Raw genomic sequence first — 22,158 nt, 5'->3', positions numbered from 1 at the left:
ACCACTATGTTGTACACCTGAAATTAATATAAAATAATATTTAATGTCAACTGTAATTGAAAATTTTAAAAAGGGGAAAAAGGTTAAGGGGACTAAGAGGTCCAAATTTCCAGGTATGAAACAAATAAGTCATGGGGATGTAATGTACAGCATAGGGAATACAGTCAATAATATTGTGATAGCATGGTACAGTGTCAGATGGTTGCTGGACTTATCAAGGTGATCACTTCTAAAAGTATATAAATGTTGAATAACTATGTTATACCCCTGAAACTAATATAATATTGTATGTTAGATATATTTTTAATAAAAATCTAAAGAAGAAACTGTACAGGTATTTATAGAAAAAACTCTATGTGTCAGTGAACTACCCTCGCAGTTCAAACCCGTACTGTTCAAGGGTCAGCTGTGTATATGTATATACAAAGGATTATAGAGCGTACCCGTTCTTTACCCTCATGTCGTACGGCTCACTGAGAGCTGTGGCTCCTGCCGCTGTCCAGCATCACGAGAGAGAGCATCATCCCACAAATGGCTAGCTTGGGGAAAGATTAAAATCCAAAATATGATGTATGCTTTCTACTGAATGCGTATAGCTTTCACGGCGTCATGAAGTCAAGAAATTGGACAGTCAGTACATAAGAATCACCTGAGAAACCTCCTTAAATGTATTTGTAAGAAGCTCCCCAGGTGTTGTTGCCAGATAAGAGACCAATATTGCACAGGACATACTCACACTAAAATCTTATTCATTGTATACCTGAGATTCAAATTTACTGGGTGTCTGATACCCTAATCTGCTGAATCTGGCAACCGTCCCCCTTGGTGATTCGGATACAGATGGACACTTATAACCTCCCAAGTTTTCCTTGATGGAGTGGTTCATAACGCCCTGAATGCCTTTTGACGAGTCGGTGTGAGATTGTTGACAGTGATGTCCCTAAAGGTCCAGAACATTCTAGGCACACTCCCTTGAAATAGTCCCCTCTCTGGCTTTCATGAGTCCTCGCAGGTCCCCTGCCTCCTCAGTGGCTTCTCTTCAGCTTTCTCAGGCCTGGATTCTGGTTTTGTGAGCAAATTTGGAGGACTCTGTAAAAATAATACACACTTATAAGCACATTAGGTCAAAAGTAAGCATTATGTAGGATAAATAAAGAAATCACTACAGATTGCACATTTTAAAAAGCTTGTTATTAATGAACCCTCATCTCTAATGATACTTTTCTACATTTTGTTGGTTGCATCCTCCTCAATCACTTCTTCACATGACAAGTCTTGTTTTGTAACAACATTTTCTATAGAGAGAATAAGAATGATAATCCCATATTTCTCTAGCATGATGAATAGAAATTTGCTTTTTATTACTGTAGAGTTTCTTTATACTTCACGAAGAATATATGGCAGTGTCATGTACCCTGTTAGAATTGTTGGCAAGGTGGGCAGACTTCATCCACATTTCTTTTACATGTGACCTGTCAGACTTCGAAGAACTTTCTGCAGACTTGCTTTGTTTATTTCAAACCCAGTTTTTTCTCTGCTTCTGGTGCTGGGCAGCAGAGGTCACGGTCATGTTTTCATAAGACCTCTGGTTTCACATCCCCAGCTTTCCTTCCCAGCAGAGTCAGCAATGTATAAGGCAGGAATATTCACTGAAGCAATTCCTGCACTTGGGCAGCTAGCATTCACTTGAAGACAAACAGAAAACATTCCCAAACACACAAAACATATATCCCAGTTCTAATAGCTAATTTTATGTCAATTTGGCTGCATCATGGTGCCCAAATTTTTGGTTAAACTTCATTCTCAATGTTTCTGTGAAAGTGGATCAGTTTAACATTAAAATTGGTAGACTTTGCGTAAAGTAGATTACCCTCCATAATGTGGGTGGGCCACATCCAATCAGTTGAAGGCATCAATAGAACAAAGACTGACCTTCCCTGAGCTGGAAGGAATTCTGCCAGCAGACTCCCTTTGGACTCAGACTGTAACTCTTCCCTGGGTTTCCAGTGTACCAGCCCACCCTGCACATCTTGAAATGCCAAGCCTCTCCATCATGTGAGCCAATTCCTTAAAATCAGTCAATCTCTCTTAATAGATATATAGATAATCTCCTGTTGGTTCTGTTTCACGGATACAGCAGTAAACTCCCCCTTACGCAGGCTTACACAAAGGCTCCCACTCACCCCAATGCCCCAGAATGGACATAAATGTGACAGAGTAGACTTGGAGTGGAAAGATACAGCAGTCCTAAGGTGAATTGATTACAGTGAAAACATCTCATAAAAGATTTACAAAACCATAGGACCATAGGAATGCACCACTAAGGACCCTCCCAGACCCTGGAAGTCACTGTACCAGAGACAGCCCTCCAGCTTAAGTTAGGTGAGCTCCGTGTTGAATTCACACCTAGTCCCACCTCCAAAGCTGAGAGGCTCTTTTCTTCACCGAGGCCCTCCTTCCTAGTCAGCTCACTCAGTATACACTTTGGATATTTCATTTCCTCCCTTCTCAACAACCCAAAGCCATCTCTCCAGCAATGCTCCCCTCCCCTCTATCTATCCCCTTTACCCTTTCAACTGGGCCATTCCCACCAGCATCCAAACATGGATGGTGTCTCCATCTCAAAAGAAAACCTCTCTTTTTTCTTTCCTTTCCAGCTACCTCTCGGTTTTCTCTGCTTCCATGTACAACAAAATTCCCAGCAAGATGCCATCCCATCTTCTTTTTCCAGTCTCTTAAACTCATTCCAATCAGCTTGGTAGAAAATAAGGACCTGGAGGGCCCAAGTGCCTTGGAGGCCCTGCAACAGCCCCAGACAGCTCACTTCTTTATTTTAATGAGAGAAAAAATAGGCCTCTGTCTCACTGAAGCCCTGATTATTTACGTCTTTGTTTCATTGTGTTCCTGTGTGGCTGGTCTTCATCAGTGGGAATCCTGAGGGTGCTGGGTTGAGAGTGAATTCTTACCCAGAAGATTTGCCCTAAAAAGGCTCTACATACTATATGTGCATAAAATTATACTTTTCCTTGAGCTTTCCTGGGCCAATTGCTAGGGCTGCCTTAGATTGGATGACTTAAACAACAGAATTTTTTTTTCCCCCTCACAATCCTGAGTCTTAAAGTCCAAGATCCAGGTGTCAGCAGGGTTGGTTTCTCCTGAGGCCTGTTTCCTGGCCTTGCGGATGGCGGCCATCTAGCTGTGTCATCACGTGGCCTTTCCCTTGCGTGCACGCAATTCCTGCAAAACTCTTCAGACTTTCCCATTTGCGTCCCTCCCGGCACTGACTGAGATGCCAGTGCCAAGACCACAGGTAATTTTGTTTCTTGCTGAGGACTGCATTCTGTTTCAATGTCTCTGTTTGTCCTGGGTCAGTGGTCAGAACAAGGGGGCTTGGAATGAGAAGATAGAGGCAGAAGTCTAAGAGAACGCTACGTCCCAAAGGAAAAGCAGTTGAAGAGGTGGTGGGATTGTTTCCCGTCAAGATGAGTGGCCAGGTCAGAAAGGAGAAAGCTGAGGGGATAAAAGGGCTACCAAGGGTTCCAGCCCAGGTGAGTGCTGTCCCAGCTGTGAAAACCTAGGCACAACTGCCTTGCCAGGCAGGGGAGCTGGCTCAGCACACGCCACCCCACCTCCAGGTGCAAGGAGAAGTATGGACGGAATAAAACTTGTCCCATTCATTGTTTTTAAAAAGAGACGGGAACTAAAATTTTTGAGCACCCCCTACGTCTCAGGTGCCGCACTAAGTGCTTACAGTGCTGAGAAGTAGGTGGTAATTTCCCAGCCCCACACTAGACAAATTGCCAAGGACGAAGTTGTAGAGCCGTGAAGTCCAATGTTGAACCCAGTTCTGTCTTACGCTGAAGTTCACCACCTGTCTAGGGGAGGACAGAAGAAAGAGCACAGGCTTGAAAGACGTCATGGAGCTGTGTGCCCTGATCAACAGTGGGCAGACGGGCAACTGCTTGAATTCTGGTTTCCTCCTGCGTGAAACGCGGAGGCTGAAACCTCCCTTGCTGAGCCCACGTAACAGAATGCAACAGTAAGTAACAGAATGCACAGAAAGCCTTGAGAGCGGTGCCCAGCAGGACACTAGCTCTTGTTAACAGACGTAATCCTAGGGCTAGCAGCCCAGCTGTTATCATTAGGTTGGCCAGTGTTAACACGCAAGTATTTCAGTTAACAGTGCTCTCCTTCATTATCACCCGTCATTATCATCCTTTCATTTGTGCAACAGTGACAAACGTTCTTCTGGGTACTTGAGATAGAACAAGAAATGGAACAGACAAACTCCCTGGTCTCAAGGAGCTGACATTCTATTTGGGGAAGGCAGACAATGACCACAGAAACAGTGAACAATTCCATCAGGGATCATTTCTGTGAATTATCCAGAAGAGGCAAATCCATAGAGACAGAAAGCAGCTTAGTGGATGCCAGAGGCTGGGGGTGGGTAGGATTCTGAGTGACGGCTTCCTGGGTATGAGATTTCCTTTAGGGGTGATGAAAATTGTGGGGACAGAGCCCCAGAGAGCAGTTTCCAGGCTGTCGGCCTCACGTGGAAATGTGCTGGCTCAGGTAGTAAATGGTCATCAGCTGAGGCTCGTTGGCCGTCAGCTGTAACCAGTGAGCCATTGGCCACTAATATGACTGCTGTGGCTACGCTAGCAGAAAAATGGGGGCTAGCAAGAAGATGGTGGCTGAGCCGGCAAGCAGTGCAGTGAGGGTTGCGAACAGTGTGGCTCCTGCTTCCTGTGTCTCCAATCCAGCCTCCAGTGAGACCATAGTGGTATGACTCCCCTACCTATGGCTCCGTGGGTGTTCTTTTTCAGCCTCACCATGTCCTGCGTTCTTATGTGGGGAGTGGGACCAGAGACCCCGCGGGCCGCCTTGCACCACAAAAATATTCTGGAATTCGATAGATGGTTGCACAACTTTGTGAATGTGCTAAATGCTGCCGGACATACTGTGAATGGAACCCTGATACGTCCACTGTGTGAAGAAAGACACGTGGAGAGAGCGGGCCAGCTGCCGGGCTGCCCCTGCCGTGTGAGGGCGACCTGCTCGCTCACCAGCCACAGCTGAGCGCCCGTCGCCAGCAGCTGCCCAAGAGCCCAGTTGACATCAGCAGCCGTCAAGCCACAGACTTGTGAGAAATGATAAATCATTGTTGTCTGAAGCCACTTCATTTTCGGTGGCTTGTGCCACAGAAACAGATCTCTAGCACAAAGAGTGTGCTGCCACGCAGTTACCATAATTCCCTCAACCCGTCTCCTGCTGAGAAGCACAGATGCTCTGTCCAGCTTCCTAACTATTCTAAACAACTCTGTGCTGGACGTTCTTATATAAACAACTCTCCGCACTTATCTGATTTTTTCCCTAATACTTTCAGCAGCAGCACACTTGCATTTGATGGAAACGTTAGGGAAAAAAACATTCCAAACATATTCCTGACTCATTAAAGAAGCAAAAGCAACAGTGGTGATTTCAGGCCATTTCAGCTGGGGAAACAAGGCCTTGCCAGGTTGCTAAAGAGAGTTTGCATAGCATCGATCCTGTGATGTAGCTCACCAATGCTAGGCCCCAAGTTTGTCACTTATCTGGCAGCCTTAGGCTGTCTTCTGTACTGTTCCTCGGGCTGTGCCATAGGGCGTGTGGGACCCCGACATGTATAAATAATTTGATCAAAATATATTACAAAATTCATGGGCCCATGTGAGGTGATTTCTCCATGAAGATTTAGAATAATGAATCCTTCGGTATTTGTTTATTCCAGTGAGTGTACATTGTTCTAAGGGCCAGGCTTAAGAGTTTCCATTCCTGTCGTGGCCACTCTCAGCATGTGGCTTGGATCATCAGAAGATATGGGGCAGCCATGAAAGATATCCATTCATCAACATGACTGAATTATGATCATTCCATGAATAAATACAGGAAAGTTGGTAGAAGTTGATGAGAAGAGTAAAGAAGGTTTAGTTTAGGAGTATGAAGGATAAGAATCTCACTAGGGAAACTCCAACAGATGGTTGAAAATATGGGGTGGGACTTCTTAGAGCTTGAGTTATGGATTTAGGAATCATTTATGAGGAGATGGCAGCAGACGTGCTGAGAATTAATGGCAAGAATATGAGTGAAGAAGAGAACGCATTCTTTGGATTCACCATGTTTTGGAGGAGGGATGGCGAGGAAGAGCCTGTAGAAGTGACAGAGAAAGAGGTCAAAGAGATGTGAGGACCCAACAAACGTAGTGTTATAAAAGCTGGGTAAGACTGGCTACATAACTGTGGGGGCCCAGTGCATAATGGAAAAGCAGGGCCCCTTGTTCAAAAATCAGTAAGAATTTTACGACAATATAATAGAGTATGAAACCAAGCCTGGAGCCCATTCTGAGCTTAGGGGCCAGTGCAGCTAACTCTGCAGGTTGCAGTCTGAAGCTGGCCCCTGAAGCTAAGAAATTAGTTTCACAAGACAGACAATGTCAAGGAGGATGACGTTTGAGAACAGGTGGTTGAATTTGATCACTTCAACATCAGAGCCATCTCTAAGAGAGTAGGGTGAAGGGCAAAAATCTCATCGTAAGGGGTTGAAACACTGATTGCTTGAGGATGAAGTGTAGACAGTGTAAAGTTGGGGGTTTGAAGAGAGATGGCCCAACAGTTTAGGGAGCAAGTGGGTTAAGAAGCTGCCATTTGTAAGTAGAATAGACACAATGACATTTATTGGCTTGGATAACATGAGCAGAAAAGACTGAAGATGCTGGAAGGGGGAGGAGTAAGTGAGGGCACGAGGTTTGGAAATGGTAAACATTATCAGCATTCACGACAGAGGTGGAGAGCTGGAAAGTCACCCTCGGCGTCACTGTCAGAGAAAAGTGGGAGCATGAAGATACCAAAGACAGAAGCGAGCTGTTGAACATAGTCCAGTGGGGCAGAATATATCATCACCAAGGGTTTCCAGGATTTATACCATTTATTTATCACACTCAACAGGACTGGGACCAAGCACTTTACATAGAAATGGATTAGTTTCTGAAAACAACTCTCTGTGTTGGTGCGGGATCTCAATTTAGAAAGCATTTTCAGTTGTAGTTTGAAGCGATAGGGATTTAGTCAGAACCAGCTGTCCACTGAGTGCTCTCTGATGAGGTAAATTTCATCTAGCCCTAGCCCATCTTGTTTAGAAAAATGACTGCTAGCAAATCAGTTTTTTGACTGTCTTATCCCTGATTTATCTTTGTGTTTATTCTTTTGTACTTGTTTAATTTTATTACAATGTGAAGCATTTCAAGTCCTCTCCCCCGCCCCTCCCCCAAAATTTATTTTTTCTATAAAAGTCTTTCACAATTATTTTCAGTTTCAAATGAAAATAATTCCCTTCAGGACTTTTGAATTTCAAGTTGTGAAAAGCAAAAGAAACATTTGTCTAAAAATTTACAGAACATTTAAATTTCCCCTTAATTTTCTTTTTGTTCAAAAAGGCCAACACAAGTGAATTTTTAAACATTCAAGACTATAAGTAACTGGAAAGGATGAAATGCTGTCTAATTAAGCATGACAAACAGTGTTTTAGAGTTGTGTCAGTTATTAACTTCTAATTTGTGTGAAAGAACCTTCTAGAAGTTTCCCTTTCTGTAACTAGTAATTAAACCATTACTCTCATTGGAGCAATTAGAGGTGAGTATTTTATAAAAACAAAGGTAATGGAAAAGATTCTACACACTAAAACACATCCAGATTAGGAGCTGCTTAAAAGCAAGAGAATAACAAAAAAGGAATTCAATTTGAAATTATAAAAGGAAGTTAGGACAAGCCATTTCAACTAAAAACAAACACATGGTGGAAAACAAAAACAGAGGAAGATTGTATTACTTCACTCACATATATGCATACATAATTATTCCTTAAAGTGGCAAAATGGTCCCATCTATATTAAAATGTTTTGGTCAAGTGTGGATTAATTTATACAGCTACATAAGAGAACGTAACTTGAGCTTTTTTGGATGTTTTAATTTGAGAATACAACACTCCATTAATATGGTGTCTTTGAGAACTAAGTAGGATAATTGAGAAGGAATTTTGCCTCAGAGAATGTGCCCATTTTGGCATTATATTCTTGAGCCTCTAACTGTCACTTCATAGAGGGCAGGTTGTAACTGTCTTAGCCCAAACAGCTTTGACCAATCAGTAGCACAGATTCTTGAAAGGAAGCACTTAACTTTTAAAAAATGGTAATAACCGTGGAAATTCTTAGAAATCTATTGATTTAAAATACTTCCCTTCTCTGTCCAATTTTGTCAAAGCCCTTGTAAATTTAATACAGCCCTTTTAAACAACTGTTTCAACCCCAAATACTTGAAAGTTAGATATCCTATTTAGAATGCTTAAAATAACATTGCTTTTTGCTATTTGCTATTTGCTATTTTGCTATTTGCACTTTGCTATTTGTTCTGCAAAGAGTCTTGCTGCTCAGTTTATCTTCACACCTTTTTGAGAATGTGCATTTACAAGGGAAATCTGATGAATTCTGACAAACTAAAGTGGTGATTCTCACAGTCAGAATCGCCTACTTGGGTGCTTACTAAAATGCAGATTCTTAGGCACCCAGCCCATTCCTGAGATTAAGAATCAGGTTTGGTTTTTTCTTTTTAACAACCTAACAGAAGGTGAATCCCAGGTTATTTTGGTAAGGTGGTGTAAACTTTTTAAAGACTTATAACAATTCAGTAAAACTCAACACTTTATGTATTGGATGTGGCTCACAATTCTTTATGTGAGTCAAGTGGGGGGGGGGAAACTATTTACCACATCTTCTTACTCACCAGGAAAGTGACTTTTTTGAGCAGTTTTAGGTTTACAGAAAAATTGAGGGGAAGGTGCCCAAATACCCTCACTGCCACCTCTCCCCAATTTCATTTATTACTAACGTGTTGGATTACTGTGATACATTTGTTACAATTGATGAGCCAGTATTGGAAGGTGTCTTGGCCAAGGCCACCCAACACAGTGGTGGCTGGGCTGACGCTGGGAACCAAGCCACACCCACACACTCATTAGAACAAGCTGCCTGATAATTTCTCTTGAAAGATGTTCTGTGCAGATTAATACCATAATGACTATAATTGTTCTGTGCCCATATCTGAACACAGGTGGCAGCAGGACTCATTTGACTAAGCACTTTGGATGGTGCCTGAGTTGCTGGTATTTATCCTCGCTCCATCTTTACTTTCCTTGCAGCTTGGGACACAATCTTTAATGGCTTACATGTGTAAACCTGTGAAACAGGGCAATAGCATAGCACAATATTACTAATTTATACCTTGACTCTTTCCAAAGGGACGTGGGGTGAATACAGTGATAATGCTGGAGAACTGCTCTGAGATGGGTTACAAATAAGCTTGAAATTCCACACAAGGATTACAGAAGGACGCTTCATTCATTTATTCATTCTCTGAGACAGACTGGAGATACAAATTTTAAAGCAGTTTCCTCTTAAGAAACTTCCGTTTTCCCAAGTAAAGAGGAGTAGAACATGATACAGTTTCTCCAACAGTCTTAGGTGTAAGTCACACCCAGTTGTTAGGTGGAGCTGGAATCAAGATGAGCGGCTTGGCTTCTCTGGGTAGGCTTCCCATGGAAGATGTGACATTCCGACTTGAGTTTTAAAGGACGAGTAGCAGTTGGCAAATCCCCTACAGAGAGCGTCTCAAACAATTTGTGGCGAAGAACCAGTCGTTTCTGTTTCCAATCTGCCAGGTACCAATATGAGATCCCTGCTGTGCCAGATATGACTCACCACGGAGTCTGACAACACCCAAACTGGTTTATATTCGGTTCAAAGACTCCACCAGTCATGCGCTCGAATGGCGTGGCATTTTTTAAAAGTTTCTAAACCATTGCTCTCCATGTCTCTGTTACAGACAGGCTCCAGTTTGCAGACCACACAGGGCCAGGTGCCACGCTTTGAAGGCACCTGGGAGCCTGTTAGAAATGCAGATTGTCAGCTCTCGCCCCACAGAATTCCAATCTGCATTTTAACAAGATTCCCAAGTAATTCCAGTGCACGCTAAAGTTTGAGGAGCTGCCCTAGAGGAAACCAGGACTCAGTACCATGTGGGTTTGATCCCTCATGCATCTCACTTCCATTTGCCTGTTTCCTTTACGTCCCAGAAAAAGGTTACATTTTTAAAGGTGCAATTCGCCACGTCCTCTTCCAGTTTACAAAACTATTTTCCCCGCTGCTATGAAAACGTCTGTTAACCTGACTGCAGGAAAGAAACTCAACACGGCAAGACAGCTTCCAGAAATTCTGATTAGCCTCCGTTCTCGGCTTTGATCTGGCCCAACAAGCCGGGGCAGCTCCGCGGACCCCGCTTCCTTCCCCGGGGTCGCTCATCTGCCGAGCTGCATTAATGAGATCCGTGTTGAGCGGGTTCCAGGGTCTGCTAAAGATCAAAGACACAAAAGAAACCCCCACCCTCTCTTCCCGGGTTACTATTTGGTCTCTATCACCAAAGGGAAGAGTCAACTCCCCCGCCCGCCCCTACGTGGGGAGGCGGGGACAGGAGTGGGAGCCGCACCGGCCCCGCCTTCCCTGACCGCCGCGGAGCCTGCGGAAGCCTGGGGGGCAGAGCGGGCGGGGCCTGGGTGGTAGGTGGGGCGGGGCGCGCTGGCCGGGCGGGGCCGACCCTGCGGAAGCGCGGGGTGGGGTTGGCGGAGGGCTGGGGAGAGGAGGTTGAGTAGGGTCCCGCTGAGTGGGCGGGGCTCAGCTCCTGAAGGGGCGGGGCGAGGCGAGGCGGGCTAGTGGGCGTGGCCGGCGAGCGAGCGGGGCGGAGCCTGTGCTCCTGTCTGCAAGTCTCTAAGCCGCGGTGAGGCGCCTGAGACGCGGCGCCCTAATACTCACCGCGGCGGCGCTCGCGTGGGGAGAGCGACTCGGGGCTCGCTTTGTGGCCGCTGTTCCCCTGCCCGCGCCGAGCGCCTCTGGCCGGAGCGCAGAGAGAGGGGACGCACTCCCAAGCCCCCCGCCGCCCTCCCCCAGCCGGAGGGAAGAATGTGCCACCAGCTGTTCTCCGCTCGCAAGCGCTGCGCCCAGAAGTGAGGAACTTGGAGAAAGAGGAGACAAAGGCTGCGTTTGGGACGGATGAGTTAGAGACTTGGGTTTGGGCAAACAAAAGGTGCGAAAGACGAGAAGGGGATCAGGCGATGGCAGCGGAGGAGCCCCGAGGGCTCGAGTTCCTGGGAGTCGCGCCGTGACACGCATGGTTTCCCGGGACCTTCTGCTGGGTTGACTTCCGCGAGCTGGACGCCGGACTCGGGCAAGTTGGGGAGCGCACTGGAACAATGGACAACTTCTTCCCCGAGGTGAGTGCGCTCGCGGCCCCGCTCGGACTGCTTAGCGGGAACCGGGCGTGGGCTCCCTTCCTGGCGGGACCTGGCCTCGATGCCCGCAGGGCAAGGATCTGCCCACCGCGCCGCGCGCCCGCCTGGGACCTTTCCCTGAGCCCCAGAGGACGAGACTTTCCGGGAGTCGCCAGAAATCACCCCCCACCCCAACACACACACACACACACACACACACCTGGGGGAGCCTCCGGATGAGTAAGCCGAGGCAGGTTTTGTTATGTCCCGCGCTTCCACTTTGCCCCGGGAGGTAGCATAGTGAGCTTCCTTTTGCGTGGGTGGCTGGATCGCGGGTGTCCCTGCGGCGCTCCGCGCGAGGTGAGGCAGCGGGCGCCGGGGCCCGGCCAGGACATCTGCTTGCTCGACTGCCTGGGTGCAGGAAGCCCAATAAAATGTTCGACCGGGACGTGCCTTTCTCCAAGAAAGGTCTGGTATTTCCTTTACAAAACGTGCGGGCTTCCTGTGAGAGGGCTGCAAACACTTCCAGGGGAGACGGCTTAATGAAGTGTGAGCAGGGGGAGACGAGGGTTTAATCATTCACGGTGTTCTCCGCTGGCCGGACCTTTGCAGTCTACGTAGCTTCTGGTTCTCACCTAGAAGTGCTCTTTTAGGGTTTGAGATCATTCCAGAGTGTGAGATCAAAAGATCAAGTATTTGTGCTGTCCTTGGCAGATTTTAAATTTGAATGTAAAGAAACTCATTTAGAGCACACAGTGACTATTTAAAAAGATTAAACTGATGCCCCTTTTATGGTCATTGAGGGCAGGACACCGCAGTTACTTGAAACCCTTGACTTGAGAATCCTTTTTCTTTCTTTCTTTCTTTTTTTTTTAAATCTGGGATCGAGAGTTATTGTGGTTTCTTGGCTCCCTTTCCGTTCTTGGTTGTGTTTATTTAATAAATTCTGTTTAAGTTTGAGGTTTGAAGTGGCTCAGAGTAAACTTCGTTGACTTGAAGGCAGGCTGATGTGCTTTTCATTGAAAGCCAGGGGGTGTTTTGGGAATCTAGGACAGTTTTGGAATCTTCCAGCAAATTACAATTGGTGAGGTTTTGCCTCTCTGTATGCTAACTTGCTGTATCAGACTTAGTTGGGTATAATATTTCGAGTCGTTCTGGTTTCTGGATGTCCACTTAGACAACTATTTATAACGGCCACAGTGATAAATACATTTTTGTGTAACAGTAATATCCAGTTTTTTCAAAGTGGCGTCTCACATGTGGTGCCCACATTCACTGTGAGAGGTGGGCTGGAAAGGAATTAGTCATCCATTAATACATATTTTTACTTTTTATTTCTTAAAGAATGAGCTCTATAATAGTGAGACTGTAGCATTTACTAATCCGTAGATATTTTTTCTCATGCCTGTAAGAAGGCATCAGAACTTTTTGCAGGAATTGCGGCTTAACCAATGATGAAAGACCAGTGGACTGGGTTTAATTGCCTTCATCTGTAAGAAAACCTAGGCAGGCTCTGCCTGCAGGACACTAAGTCTTAACTTTTTTTGGCTTTATTTTGTTTTCGTATTCTGGTCCCCGAAAGAAATATAATGAGACAGACTTTGTATTCGGGTTGTTAGGGTCCCAGTCCGCATGAAGCCTGTCTGTAGACCACGGGAGGTCCGTGCCCTCCCCTTGGGGAGAACTCTGCCCCCTAGTGCAAGTGGGGGGAACTGCAGGATAACGTGGGACAGTCGCAACCTGCCCTCACTTCTCTGGTTGAAAAACTTTTTCCTTACATTATGCCTTGGTTCAGTATAAAGAGACCTCGTTGTTGGATTTTATTTCAGTGATTAGTAGAATATTGAAGTTAGCCGTTAGCGATCATCTGCTTCATCCCCTTCATTTCCTAGATGAAGAATCTTAACCCAAAGATGTTAAGTCACTTGCCCAAGGTTGAAGAGCTTGTTAGAGAATCCAGAACCTTTTTCCTCTGTTGCTGGTGATTTGAGTATTTGGGGGGCATTTTCATTTATTTAAAGGCATACTTTTTATCTTGGGATGTGTTTGTATTACAACATTAATTTCTAATCAGCCTTTAAAGTTCCGCTCCTAAGGTGGAGCCTGCAGGGCCAGTCAGGGAGGCTGCACAGTGCTGTATTATAGAGGCAGGAACTCAACATAGATCCTGCCTCTATCTGTTGAGTGTCTTATAACAGAACATCCTTTTGTTAAATTGCCCAGTGAAGAAAATCGCATAATGTCATGTTAGAGTAGAAACAGTATGTGTGGAAGCAGTGTATTTCCCAGGACAGCCAAATCCTAGGGCTCCCTCGCTAAGTGGTGTCTTGTTCTTTGGTGACTTTTCCCATTGTGAATTAGGCATAATGACTTGTTGCTTGTTGGACAACAATTTGAAGCTAATGCTAACAATTGACAAAAATTTTTTGAACGAGATGTTGCATGTCTTAGCTTCATGTATAAACGGCCAAATAATAGGAAAATGGGGGCTACCTGGGACTGGCAGCTAATGTTTAGAGTGTGACTAGGGTTTCTCGAACTGGATACCGTTGTCATTTGGGGCCGGTTCATGTTTTGTTGTTGGGGGGCTGTCCTGTGCGTTATAGGATATTGAGCATCCCTGGCCTCTACCGTGTTTCTCCGAAAATAAGACCTAGCCAGACAATCAGCTCTAATGCGTCTTTTAGGGCAAAAGTTAATATAAGACCTGGTCTTATTTTACTGTAATATAAGACTGGGTATAATATAATATAATATAATATAATATAATATAATATAATATAATATAATACCAGGTCTCATATTAATTTTTGCTCCAAAAGATGCATTAGAGCTGATTGTCCAGCTAGGTATTATTTTCGGGGGAAACAGGATACCCACTAGATGCTAGTAGCGCCCCCAGATTATGACAACTGAAATGTCTGCAAACATTGCCAAATGAACCACAGGGAGCAAAATCACTCCCAGTTGAGAACCACTGAGTTAGACCCCCGAAACAGTTGCCTTGTGGAATGAATTCCTGTGTGTGTTGCGGACACAGCTTTCTTGCCTGCGAGTGTCTGCTTTAAGTAGCATCAGATATCGTCCTGCTGTCCAGGCCGGTGGGAAGCTTATGAGGCTTACTCTGTCAGCTGGTGGCTACTGACTTCAAAATGTACCCTGCCATTGGAGAAATTGAGCCCTACACACTCCCCAATGGAGTTTGTTTCCTCATGGCCTGCCTTAAATCTTTATGGCTTCTTTGGAAATCACGTGCATTTCCCTGAAAACTTGTTTGTTTCAGCCTTTGGAGGAAATTTGTTGTAAAGGTTGCTGCAGGCAAAAACTTAAGTTTTGCTGTATTTGTAACCATAAAAAATTAAAAACAAAAAAAAGCAAACTGAAAAGGCTCAACCAGCAAAGTGGCCAGACCGCTGTGCAATTGTATTGTTGAGATTTTGAAGTAGACATTATTTCTATGTCTCCAAGGCCAAGGACAGTGTAGAACACTGGAGGGGCAAGTGAGTATCTACCAGTTGAACATATGAATAAGCCCTACTTTTCTTTTTTCTATATTAGGAATAGGTGTGGCATAATGGCTGTTCAAGCAAAAGATCTTTTGAGGATTATTAATGGGACATATACGAATGCTTTGATTTTTCATCATAAATATGTAAAATGAACATAAATATGCTAGTCATAAATACAAATATAGAAAGCAGGTATTAATGTTTTAAGGGTTAAATTGTTAGGTATAGCTGGAATCTTTTCCACTATTTCTTACTATTCCGCTATTTCTCTGGTTCAGTCTGGGTTGGAACAAACCCAACTTGAACGAGGTTAAGTGGAAACACCTTCCTCCTTTCCACTCCATTTGGGAAGATATCTTGGTTTTGGTTGTTACCTGGAGTTGTTCAAATAACTTTTTGAGCTGTAAAGAGTTATTGAGCCTATTTTCTCCCCTTTTCTTAGTGTTTTGTTTTAGAGCTTTGTTTTAGAGCTTACTGATATTTCTCGGTAAAGAAAAGCAAAAATAGGACTGTTATTTTCGGCAGCTCCTTCCCTCCTCCCAAATCATCTCTCTAGGACAGAAGGGAAGCACTGAGGACTTGCTTGTCCCACGAAGTCCCGAAGCCCACCTGTTTGACAACTATAAAATGGAATCAGAACATCCGCTGGTGTCCCCTTTTCTCACAATGGCATTTTAGTGCCTTGCCTTTTCTTCATACTCTGCAATGATTTCTATTGTCAAGTACTCCTTCTTTGGCCCCTGTCACATTGGGGACAGCAAAGCTCTGGGAGCAGCTGCGAGCAAGACAGTTGCTTTGAGCAGGGAGCCCTGATCTCCCGGGCCAGGCGGGGCCGCCTCCCCCTACCCCCCCTTATCATGTGGCCTGCTGTTCTGCTCTGATCGCTCACAAAATCAGGCCCAAACTGGCGTGGGCAGGGCCGTCACTGTTAAGCAGAGTGGTGGAGGGAGTCAGCTGAGTGTTTGCTTGCCCAGTTCCCCTGGCTTTATGTGGGATCACCTGTAAAGACACGAGCCTTGAATGAGCTCTTCTGTTGAGATTAGTAGGAGATCGAGTACCTTCTTATTAATGAGCTTCAGAGTTTTGCACTCAGAGTAACTGCTGCGTAACTTCTTCATGTCATTCATTTGCAGGGAATATTCAAGAATGAGCAAACAGCGTTCTACTTTAAGCTTGGCGATACTTCCCCATGTCTAAAGGCCTCTAGGCAGAGTGAAAAGCATCTCATCCTTAAAGGCAGAGAAGATGTGGCCTCTGGGAGCCTGGCTGCACCCCTCCCACCTGTGGGATCTCGGGCCAGGTTCCTGGCCTTTATTTCTCTGTTCTGTAAGTGGCCATAATAGTGTTGACCTTGTGTGGTAATTAGGAGAATTCAAGATAAGATTTACAAAGCATTTGGCCCGCAGTGGGTGAGTAATAGTAAGAGGTTAATTATAGTAACTTAGAAATTAAGAAAGAGTGGCTCTGGATGGTGACTGAAATCCCAGTACTCAGCGGTGCAGGAACATTGGGCCTCAGAGCTGTTCCCCGGTATCATTTCTCAGGCTGAATTGCCTTGATTAATTTGCTCCCGTTCACCTGTACACTCCTCACAGATTTTGTATTTCCAGAATTCTATCTAAAGCATGTCCATATTGCTTATAAAATCAAGTTCACAATCCTTAGTCTGGCTTTCAAGGCCTTCTGATCTTGCAACCTTTTCTTTTTCATTTATTTTTTTAAGTGGGTTTTTCTAAGACCCATCAGCTCCAAGTCAAGTAGTTGTTTCAGTCTCATTGTGGAGGGCGCAGCTCACAGTCGCCATGCAGGGATCGAACTGGCGACCTTGTTGTGAAGAGCACCGTGCTCTAACCAACGGAGCGAACCGGCCGCCCGTTACTTTGTTTATGCTCTTCCCCCACACGGATTCAACTCCAGCGGATCTGTTACTAGCCCTGCTGCGTACCTTTTTTGCCACCCTCCGTGCTGACGGGATACCTGCCTCTCCAGCTCCTTTTTGAAACCACCCTTGGCAGGTCTAGTTCATAATGACCCCTCTACCCTCTGAACATGGCTCTGTCTCTTTCCATCCTGGTCTTCTTAGGAGTTTTCCCCTGTTAGCTAGAGGCTTTACTTATCTTTTTATTTTCCCCCTTCTCAAATGATTAAACAGATCCTTGAGAGGTTCAATATCCCCTGTATAGGTTTTTATCACCTCGTTTGCACTGAGAGGTCCTTAAGGATGGGATTCTATCCTTGTATAATTGTTATTTTCCCCCTCAAGTACAGATGTTTTTTATGGCAGGAGGGGAGATGCTCATAACTTTTTCATTGATTATGAAGCGTTTTACAGTTCTTTGGGGACAGTAATACATGTGGCTAATGTTTGTTGAGTGCTTGCTATGTGCCATACACGTTCTGAGCCCTTTACATTCAGTAACTCATTTAATCCGTTTAACAACCCTGTGAATAAGGCTCCACAGAGAGGTTAAGTAACTATCCCAGCATCACACAGCTAGAAAGTGACAGCCAGGATTTGAACCCAGACAGGCTGTCTCAGAGCCTCTCTTCTCTTCACAGCCATGTTTTTCTTTCCTGTTGGTGTCATTAGTCTTAAGCTTGCATCGTCATTTCCAGGCTCTTTGATAAAGTGCCGTGTACAATAGGCAGTTAGTACATGATTTTTGAGTTGAAAACTGTATGGGAGTTTGGGAAAACAAATGGTCCACACCCCAGAAACATTGCAAACCCAGCAGGGAAATGTGAATCAGCTTTTGAACATGCATTAATTTTTATTTGGTTTGTTTTTTACTTAGGAAAGACAAACACCTTCTGTTTCCTTGTAAAATGTGGTTTCTGCTCCCAGCCTCATGAGGATGGTAGAAAGATTTGTATAAGGCACTTAGAGAATTCGATTTTTGAGAAGAGTTTATTTTATTAAAAGAAAGGGTTAGACTCTTTGTCTGACCAATTCCAACGATCACTTATTGGAGTATTGCTCTCTGAGGTTTTCTGATGGAATCTTCTCTTTCGAGTAAAGTTTTCTGGCTACTTTTCCCAGTTTCTCCGTATCAGTTGTGTTTTACTTGTTAGCTTATGAATGCTCGTGGAACAATCACTGACAGCAGAGAGGAATATTTCTCAAAGAGCCTTCCTTGAAGAAAACATTTTTTGGAAGATGTATCTGCCAGGTCGAAAATAAGAAACTTGAGTCCCCAATTTCAAATCTAGCGTCTGTGTCACATACCATCATATCATCTGACTCTGCCCGTTACAGGAAAAGGTGTTGGAGTTCTCATGGCAAAGCCATGACACGTCTGTTGAAATACAGCCAGAGTGAGGGAGTAGCATATGGGAGTTGTACATTTAATACCCCTGCCTTCACCCAAGCCTCCGTAGCTGCTTTCAGGAGTAAAATTGCCTCCATATAAAAGCATTTGACATTGTGGTAATTTACAAAATGAGATACTTATATTAGGAAGGGTAGGCAAGGTTGAATTTTTGCCGTTTGGGGTAGGCATGCTTATCTTGACTACCTGTCAGTGATTTAAAAGCTAAGATAAAATGAGATACAGGGGTGCTGGACTAGAAGGTAGCTTTTTCACGTGGTCTCTTACCTAACATTGGGTCCCAACAGAATCCCGTAATTCTTTTAAATGTCATTTTTTGGGGTCTGTTAATATCATGTGAGTAGTATTCATTGACCATAGAATATATTGTGGAGAGGTGCACTTATCTTGGGAGAGTCTGTTCGTGAGAGCTACTTTGTGTGTTAAAACTCTGCTTAAAAGAAGTTTATCTAGTAGATTGTGTGCTCGTGTGCGGCCTACTGTTAATACATTTTGGGGTTTTATTAGCTTCATAGATGTTACTGTGTTTCCCCGAAAGTAAGACCTAGCCGGAAAATCAGCTCTAATGCGTCTTTTGGAGCAAATATTAATGTAAGACCCGGTCTTATATCAGACCTGGTCTTATATTGTAGTAAAATAAGACCGGGTCTTATATTAATTTTTGCTCCAAAAGATGCAGTAGAGCTGATTGTCTGGCTAGGTCTTATTTTCGGGGAAACACGATAAGTTATTAGGAATATATTTAGAATTAGGAGTATTCTTGCTTTAAACAAAAAAGAGCTTTTGATAAGTATAGATTTGCTATATTTTCTGAGTCTTAAATCATTTTTTCTTAATCCCGCAAAGAATATGCACTAAATTTATAAATTTTAGAAAATGCTATAAGAAGACAAAAACTCCTTGAGTCCTATTCTTAATGTCATATGGTATATACTTTCTATACCTCTGTGTATATGTTGGTATCAGAGTCCACTTGTGATGTATGTCATTTAAGAGTTGATTGAGAAAAGCTTTGAATGTCAAGAAACTTGCATGTGTACAGGCAGCCCCTGTCATTGTCAGGGCCAGGGATAAGAGTACCAATGCAGGCCCCATATCACTTATCTATGTATTTAAAAGTTATAAATCAAGCTTACAAACTGGTAAATAAAGTGTCTTCTCCTAGACAGATATACCTTCATTAGGACACAATCGAAAAATGTTTAAAGCTATGGTTTTTATTTCTGCAAGTCAGACTGTCAAAGAGGAATGAAAATAATTATAGTTGTAGGTGCTGGATATTCTGTTGATGGGCTAGTGGTGTTTGCTTGAGTAAAAAACATGTTCTGTAATATTTTTCCATAAATGTGTTTTTCTTGCCCATGGTTCAGCAAAATCACTAAGTATGGTTATAGCCAAGAGTTTCACAATAATTTGTTTTATTGACAGTAACACCAAAGTAGAAAATCTTTCTTGAGTTGTGGTTCTTGGATTGCTTTTTTATTAATTTCAGTGTGGAGAAGACCTGCTTCATTAAGGCAGGACAGTAGTTACTGGCATTGTCAATTTTATGCAGCAATATTTAGATTTGAAAAGGAATAGGATTGCATATGATAGATTATTGATGTTGCAGGATGTACCACATTTTGTAATTTCATTATCTAAGTCACTATTTTGTGTATTCTTATCATTTCCTAAAGCAGTCTCTGGCCCATCAAATATTTCTTAAATTGTTCTTCCAACTTTTCAATGTTGTGTGTATTATAAAGAAACTTGAACACAAGATAATTCATGAAAAATCTGTTATCAGATGAGTCTATACCTTAAAGTATCTTGGTCCGAAAATGGTCTTTCTAAAAATATGTTTGGGGATTATGTATGTGTATGAGTCTTCCTTCCTAGTCATGCACGTGTTTTTATTTCCTTAATCTGATTTTTAAATATTTTCTTGAAATACTGATTTTGCTTCACATTAATTCCTTTTCGATTGATGAAATTTTTCTCTAATATTTTTTTAAAGTGAAATGGGCAAAATTGTTCTGCTTGGGGTTTGGGAAGCTTTTGCTAATATTAGTAATAGTTCATATCAAATAACTGATACTGCAATTTCAAAATTAGTACTATTTTTTACCCAAGACCATGATTCGCTCTTTATTTGAGGAACTTCTGTTTATTTGCTTTTTTTTTTTTCTTTTTCTTTGTGATGTACAAGGCACTCTGAAGCCTACCCAGCTCAAGGCAGGGATCCTAGGTGTCTGGGTCTACGAGTGGCCCTGCCTACTCTTGGGCACATACCATCATTTATATGACCATTTTAGATTGTTTCTAGTTGTTTGCTTTTTAAAAGGACAGCACATGAACATTCTTGTACCTAGATCATCGCACACTTGTCTGATTATTTCTTGAGGATAACCTTTTCCGGGCGTGGAGATGTTTGATCAAAGGGTTTTGCACATTTTTGCACTTAGATTATTTGGCAGCCAAAGTTTTATGAGAGGTGTCAGTGCAGCTTACAGCAGGCACAGCTGAGACACACTGTGGTGATGTACTTAGGGTAAGAGGGATTTTGCAAGTAACTTCTTGTGAGGCTCTTAATGACATGCATTGTTTCACGGAGGAGGCTAACATATAAAACTAGATTTCTGCATCCACTGTTCGGTTCTTCCCTGAGCCAGAGTGGAGGAGAGAGGCATTCTGCTCAGTTAATTATAAGCACTGCTGTTGATTCACATCCAGCCCCCAGAAAATCCCAGTGCAGTTGCTGATGTTCATTGAAGGCCAAAGCTCACACAGGGGACCTGGCTTGACGCTGCCTGGGGAGCCATTGGCCGTTTGTTTAGGCTATTGTTTGCATGGATTTTTCTTTTAATTCTCATTCATTTGCACTGTAAGTATCCTTGGGAGTTAACCCTGGGCCACAACAGTTGTGTGGTTCTGGTTCTAACTGTAGGGATTTCTGTGGCCGTACAACACTGTTTTGTGTGTGTGTGTGTGTGTGTGTGTGTGTGTGTGAGTGAGAGAGAGAGAGAGAGAGAGACTTTAAGGTGTATTATTTTTATTAATTGCCCCCAAAGAAATCTTTCCATAAACTTTCAAATAAAAGTGTTGAGTGCTAGGTGCAAATAACGCTACACCTTTTATAATGCATACTGTTATCGTTTGATACAGGTTTGCTTCTGTCTATTTCCGCCTGCATTTCATTCTTTTAATGATGTGAGCTAAGGGCCAGGTGTACAGTCCTCTGGTTGTTTCCCACCACAGATTTTCAGATGTGGACAAGTGGCCCTCTTTCTAGACCTTCTCACCCTCCTCACTGTTGACATGTTCAGCCGGATCAGTGTTTGCAGTGAGGGCCTGTCCTGTGCATTGTAAGAGGTTCAGCAGTATCCTCGACCTCCAATCACTAGATGCCAGTAGCACTCACCTCCCTCAGTTGTGATAACCAAAAATGTCTCCAGACAGTGCAGATGTCCCCAGGAAGGGGGTGCAAACTGGCTCCAGCTGAGAATCCCTGTGCTGTGTCTGCACTTCTATAGCCACAGCTTAAGTTTGGATCTCGCTAGTACTTTTTGCACCCTTCCTCATTTACACTGATTCCTAATTGCTTTTCATCTCTTGGGGTGATGGAGAGCACCCAGATATTAGTGTTGAAGTTTTAGTCTGTTGTTTATCATCCAAGTCATGTGTTAAGTTGTTCTGTCTGGTTAGAATATTCCCATCCAGCTGTACCCTCTGCCCTCTGGCTTTTGTTGGTGTTTTAACCTTCTGGTGTTTTACCTCTCATTTCCTAAGTTCCCTCTCAGATCCTCTCCCTAGAGCATTAGAGAAATACGAGCCGCACTGTACTGAGTGATGAAGCTGACAGTTGTTCTCTGCTGGCAAAAAGAAGTCAGGTCCCATCAAAGTTTTGAGAACATGTTGAGCTATGTTGTATCTATTGCCCTCCCCCCATATATTTTGTACAGTTTTAGTCTGGGATTTTTTTTCTTTTTC

General features: G+C 43.6%; 1 protein-coding gene across 1 annotated transcript in view; it reads left to right on the top strand.

Moving 5' to 3' along the window:
- The first annotated feature begins 10,836 nt into the window (after positions 1-10,836).
- MYO10 (myosin X) overlaps positions 10,837-22,158 on the top strand; it is a 202,110-nt gene continuing 190,788 nt past the window's right edge. Inside the window, exon 1 of the mRNA XM_074329057.2 lies at positions 10,837-11,351. The gene's annotated coding sequence lies outside the window, so the exon portion shown is untranslated. The remainder of the gene's footprint in view (positions 11,352-22,158) is intronic.

This window comes from Rhinolophus sinicus, chromosome 3 (assembly GCF_057876585.1).
Source record: "Rhinolophus sinicus isolate RSI-liver-muscle chromosome 3, RSI-T2T, whole genome shotgun sequence".
NCBI lineage: Eukaryota > Metazoa > Chordata > Mammalia > Chiroptera > Rhinolophidae > Rhinolophus > Rhinolophus sinicus.
This window is presented reverse-complemented; position numbering and strand designations above follow the sequence as displayed.